This window comes from Pleuronectes platessa, chromosome 4 (genome assembly GCF_947347685.1).
Source record: "Pleuronectes platessa chromosome 4, fPlePla1.1, whole genome shotgun sequence".
NCBI lineage: Eukaryota > Metazoa > Chordata > Actinopteri > Pleuronectiformes > Pleuronectidae > Pleuronectes > Pleuronectes platessa.
In genome coordinates this window covers 10616493-10623303 of record NC_070629.1, presented here as the reverse complement: position 1 = coordinate 10623303, position 6811 = coordinate 10616493, and positions in this window count along the sequence as shown.

The window sequence follows — 6811 nt, the reverse complement described above, 5'->3', positions numbered from 1 at the left end:
ATGCTTACAGAGCAGGCTCTATTCTCAGAGGACCCTGTATTCCTGCATCAACGCTTTCCAGGATGCAGGCGCTTGGTTCGCTGCTCGTTTGATGGACTATTTTCCCTCCTTTGCGAGTGGGGCTGTGTACATTTTGACCTTGGTGTCAGCAGAGTCAAACAGAAGCTGCTGAATAGGATATCTGCCTTTTCCTCAAGGACAAACAGTATACGTCAGCCATTGTGTTTGTTTTGATGTATTTTGAAAGCGATAGTGAGATCATTTGCATATAGAGTGATGTGAGTAATCTATTCTGTTAAAGAGGGCACCATCCTGTCATAATATACAGTCTCTCATTCCTCCTCCATGTGTCAGGAAGTATGTAAAATATGAAATATGCACGTGTTCTATCATTGAAGAGGCTATTAATATCTGAGCCATGCTATAGTGGCAGGACTATTGGTCACCCAAACCATTTAGCTCAGACTGAAATATTTCCACAGCTACTGGATAGTTTTCCCCTTTTTGTACAGACATACTTGGCCCCAGTGGAGGAAGCCTACTGAGAGATCAGGGCAAAAAATTCCTTTTCCCAATCAATTGGTTTATGAATAATTACCAACTTGAAGTGGCGAAATCTGTGTTGCCTGCTAAATATAAGCATTTTAGAAGTGTTGTGAACCATAGACTTAAATAAAGTTTGACGACATGACTGCTCCCAAAAAGTGAAGCCAAAGCATCTTGATCCCCATCTGGGGGCTGGCTGCTGTATAGATCACACATTCCTCACCCTCCATGTTAGTTGATGGAACATTGACCAAACTAAAATGTCAAGTCATTATTTTTCCCTTAGATCGTTTCTGTCATTTTGGGTGCTTTTTATGACACTGCTGTTTGTTCAAGTGCAAATTTGTATGGTAAGTTTGGTTTTAATAAATGATTTGATACCATAAATCAAAGGGTGAAATGTCATGATTGACAGCTGAGACCGACGCATGATTGGTCGTAAGCTGACGTGCTCCATCCCCTGATTGCTACTGTGCAGATTCCGGCTCCAAATGTGCAGGGTGGCAGCATTCGTATCCAGGACGTTTTGGCCTCATTTCTGGAAAGTGGGAGGAAGTGAAGATGTGTTTTCCTCTTTATAGACAGCCAATGTTGGGAACATGTTAGTATGCTGATTTTAGCACTTACAGCCCAGCCTACAGAGCTTCTAGCATGTCTATAGATTCTCACCACTCTCATATCAGTGTTTCTGATCACAAAAATCAAAAACCCATAGTGTTATTTCTTCCGCTTAACTCTGCTTCTCTGATAAGATTTGGTTTAATCAACTCAAATACTAATGAGTATTTAACAATTACTGTTTCAGAACAATCTGGAAAATCTTGAATATTATATAATATGGACAGCCCAGTAACATTTGAGAGTTACCTGAGCCAATAGAGGTTTATGTATTGTATCCTTGTTTCCGGTCCCTTGTGTTTTCTATGGCCAGAATTATACTCGTGGGAGTGAAACTATGAGCAGCAGTGGAAGGTCTTAAAAATAGCTTCCATTGTCAGCTTCTGAGTCTGGTGCTGCTGTTATTCACAGGAGAGCTTCACCTACACGCCTGGAGACTCTTACAACTTTTTTGACAGTGAGAGTTAAGATGTAATCACGCTGTCAGTCCGCTTACATCCATGACTGGATACTAACTAAGGAATCAAACTGTGAATGACCCCATTATCAGTCACTTTGTTGTTTCTCCACATCTATGATGAAGTGCAGTGGAAAGTCTCAGCTTTGAGGACAGAGATTTATTCAATTTATTTTGTTTGAAGCTTAAATAACTTTTATTTCAGGATCTCTCTAAGGGCAAATCTAGGTTCTTGACTCAATTAGACCATTTGCCCAGCTGACACCGGAGCAGTTGAGGGAAAGTTGAGACTCAAAGATGGGGAGCCATTGAAAAGGACTTTACCCTACAGTGTATCTTTCTTTGGCATGTTCGAGCTTCCTCCTTTCAGCCAGGCTGCTGAAAAGCCCTTCCCTCAGGGTGTCTAACTCAGCCATAACACACACACACACACACACACACACACACACACACACACACACACACACACTGCCACTACCTTGTGATCTCAGTGCAAAAAGCACATGAAAGATCGATCTCAAACAGACACACACACACAGAGCGGGAGAGGGAGTGTGTGACGGAGATTACTCCTGTCACCCTATGTGCCACTGCACTCTATTCTTATCTCTGCACTCTTATCAACTCCCTGTAGACTATGAGCTCTGTTGACATTTCACCTCATTTCTTGTGTAGAATACTTCCAAGGCCTTATTATCTTCGTCACACGCTTCCCTTTAATTCCACTCCTCTCTGTTACAGTAAAGGACTATTTCCTGAACTGTCATATTTTCCGTGTGCCCCCCGGGATCATTTATAATGACTGCTCTGTTTATAGTACATCTTTATCATAGGCATGCATTAACCTGGACTGTTCTAGTTTATCTACAACATTGCGTATGAATTAGGGGAACCTTATTAATCATTTACAAACCTGTGTGTTTACGTTCTCTTAGATGAAAGCTGTACCCTTATCTTTACCCCATCCACCCACGGAATGAGAATAAAGACGACGTGTCCATGTGGAAAATGGCTAATAGATCAGTTTCCACTGCCTGCGAGATGCATGAGAGCGTTAGCTGCTGCAATGTGCTGAGTGTGTTCGGTTGTGTACATTGAGCTACCCCCTGCACAGCTCCCCCTAAAGTAACCCATCCCCCAGCAGAGACTTTTTTGCTCTCTATATGTGTGACTACATTACGCCGGCCTGCCCTCCCCCACTGAGTGAGCCCTCTGAGCCGGTCCCTGGGGCGGTGTCAGTGTGGAAGGTAGGCCTTTTCCCCTGTCCATGGGATGTTATTGATGAGGTGAGGTAATGGATCTCCCCGCTGTGCTCACAGGGACACTGAGGATAAATCAGACAGTGGGTAAGACCCAACCAGCCATTCCACCTTTATCCAGACTCAACTGCCATTTCATTAGTTTTATTTATGGGGGTTCTGCACTCTTTTGAACCCCTCCCCTTTCAGTCCTCCCACTGAAAATACCGCTATTATTCTTCTTCCTCCCTTATAAAGTGCTATGGCAACCCATATACACCCCAGTTCTTTCCTCCCTTTTTTCCCGCTGGAAATCCCAGTATTCTCCCTCCCACACATCTTCCCAGGAACTATTCCTTGTCAACGCCTGTTTTATGTGGAAGTGAGCGGTATGCAGCCTTTGAGCCTTATTCCTGCTATCGTGCAACAGACAAAAAGGCTGGATAGATAGTGATGTGCTCTGAAGTGGTGGAGGACTAAGCCCTGGCTGAGCTTTTAACATTAGACGTAGCATTGCAAGTCCAACCAGCTCAGCACTTCTAGCCGAGCTGTATTTGAGTTGGCTGACAAGAGCTATTCACCTCTGGGCTTATGGCTCAACCACTTAGTGAGAAAACTACAGCCAAAACCGCCTTTGTCCTTGAAGGAAGAGGAAGGATTTCCTTATGTGTCCTGGCTGTAGGACACATAAGGAATTCCAAAATTTGATCGTGCAATTTGATCGTGCAGTGAAGATAACTCTTATCTTCACTGCACGATCAAATGTCAATTTATTCTTTCAGAGGTGTCGTCCAGCCGGCTTGCTTCGTTCTGCTTGAAAAAGGGTCAACAAGCTCTCATCTTACCTCCACATCCACGCTAGTCGATTACCAGTTTGATTCCCTTCTGCTCTTTCATCGCTGCTTCCTTCTCACCTGCCGAGCCTTATCGCACACATCTCAGCCCCATATGCTGAGGAAAGTCCCAAACACCATATCCTGATTTCATCTGAAAAAGGCATGAATGTAATCACTGCTGGTGCCGACTGTAGAAGTCGTGGCACAAGATCAGAGGGCAAATATCAAGGCTGAGTAGCGTTTTGATATTTCTGAAAAGCCTCACTATACTGCCAAAATTGTATCCGTGTGTGAATGTTGACACAAATGCATAATATACTATGCTGTATCAGGTCTCTGTATCTAATTAATGAAAGTACCGAAACCTGGATTAGACATGAAAGGCAGTGAATCATACTTTCCTCACATGCTTTTTCCATTAGAAAGATACGGGAATGGAAGGGGGTTGTTCGTTTCATGGTGAACATTGATGTCATGACAGTCATGCTGGAGCATGTCCATACAAGGTCCACTCTAGTTTACTCCGCATGAATCCATGCAACCAAACAGATGGTTGACTGAGCTAAGCCCCTGCAATGCTGTGGTACTGCCAGTTTCCTTACAGGGGTTCACTTGGACACGGGACAAGTGTGAATAAGTCTTTCGCACCCGTGGCCACCAGTTACAGGGAAGAGATCTGACCACACAGAAACAGAGAACACCTGACATCCCGACATGAAGCTCAATGTTGTTGATGATGCACGTGCAAAACTATGAGACATGTTGAATGATTAGTTTTGTGCAATTAGCAATAAATTGGTCTAACTAACTTAAAATGATTAAAATGGTGTGTGGGTTAAAACAAAGACCAAACTGATTTCTGCCGTGCTCACATTTAAGCTCAATTCCAACTAACATCAGTTATAAAATACCATTTAAACACATGAATATGATGTAACATAATCATATTTTCACATGTGGGCGAGTTTGGAAAGACTCTTACCGTCACAACAGTAAAAATGTGACCACATATGATCTTGATGAAAGGAAGGAAAGGAAAATATGAGAGAAAAGTGTTTGCTGGCGGTCGGCCAGTGTGGACAGACTCAGGAAGTTAAGTGGGAATTCCAACAATGCAGGCAGTCGTTAGTCTCTTCCCTGCGATGGTGCCATTTCTGCTTTCAGTGCTGTCTTTGTTGTGGAGGCAAAGAGGCAGCTAGATGAAATCCGGTGGCTGTGAATGAGTTTCAGCCGCTGACTTGTGCACAGTAAACAGAGATTGATTTGCTAATGATGCGAGGAAAATAGCGATTTGATTAAGCAGGTAGAAAAACCGGCCCCTCTCCCCACCTTCTATCTCCCCTCTGTCTCTGATATCAAGAGAGAAATGTCATTTTCCCATTCTGTTTGACTCGAGCCCAGGCGTGACAATAATAAATGCTCACGATGACAGAATGAATTATGTCTCTGCTAAAAATGTACATCACAGCCAAGGGAAGAACCTGGCATGTAATTATACCAGGGCTATAAATAGCAACACGTTCCACGTAGTATCCATCATCTTCATCTGAAAATCACATTATATGTGGAACACATGATCTCAATTAGATATCTCATGTTTATTAGAATATGCAAAGATTGTATGATTCTAATTAAATCATACTTGAATCCAATTAATTGAAGTCTAAGTGAACACGTCTTCCGATCTGCCCCTGAAGACAATGGAAAACTAAGAATGGCAGAGCGCAATTGTGTCTCTAATCAGCCACAGTTTTGGAAGAGGGCCCCAGCTACAGAGTATTTGAGTTTGTAATCAAAGCTGATCATTCACAAAGGGGGAGGCTGCGTTAATCTTGACGTCTCCGGATGGCAGCTCATATTTTAAGAGTGCTGTTGTGATGAGGATTTTCCCTCCAGCCTCCTCTCTTTTGCGAAGACTCGTCTGTTGTTCATCTTTTATTTCAGCGCTGTAATGACTCTCTGCAGTGCATCTATCAACTGACAGCCTTTGAAATATGTGACGTCTGTGAAGCCGATGCACTCGCTCTCAGTGGTGCGTTTCATGTGGGCTCCGTGTCTATTGAAACAATCCTCTCCAGTTCTTTTTAGTTTCGTATAGAAGAGAAGCCTCCTGTGCCCAATCCCCCCCCCGTCTGCAAATATATTCTTGCAATTGCTTAAAGTGCCCCTTCTTCAGATATTGAATATTCACTGGTGGTGAGATTTTGGTATCTCTCCCAAAGTTGATTTGTCCATTTGTGCCTTTGTCTGTGAAGCTCTGTTTAACCCCACAGGGGGTTCTGGCTGCAGATGAAACACAGCTGTTGACATCCAAACTGGCAAGTGAGAAACATTTGTGCTTTATCAGTGAGCTGACAAATTGGGCATTGCCGAGATAGGGGGATAGATTATGCCGACAGATGCCTGGGTCCAGAAAGCAGCTGAAATAAACAGTCTCCTTTCCTGCTCGACGAATACATGGTGGTTACAGTGACGATTAGAGGGGGTCTTCCAAACCACAGCAGGAAAAGAAAACATGAGGGAAGAAAAACCATCCTGTCTGACATCATAGGAAAGGCTGCTGCTAAAAATGAAGTCAGGATTTAGCCTGTCTTGAGTGTGCCAGAGAGTTATGTGGCAAAGGTCAGGTTGCCAGCACCTTGTCCAAGGGAATGGCTCAATATATAACCATAACTATACAACATTAAATGAACCGAAAGTATTTACTTTAGTCTGTCAAAAGCAGGATGAGGTAACAGCAGCTTAATAAGCGACACTTACTTAAATACTCTGTGTGTGAAAGAGCTGCGGTATGGGCGGTGGTCTTGGAAGGCGGTGGGGCCATTTAAAGCACGATGAGAAGTTTAAGACCATCTAGTGCAGGGGTGGGCAATTAATTTTCCCGAAGGGCCACATGAGAAACATGGACAGTTGTGGAGGGCCGGACCAATAAGCTGAACTTAATTCTACTCATATTAATTTGATAAGCTTCTACAGGTAAGAGTAAATGTTATGGTTAGGCAATGAAAAAGTGAGGCAGGCAAAGTAATAACGCCAACAATATATCACACTTTAATCAACATTTACAAGAACATTTGTGAACAAAGTATGCAATTTTTTTGCAGTATTCCAAAGAT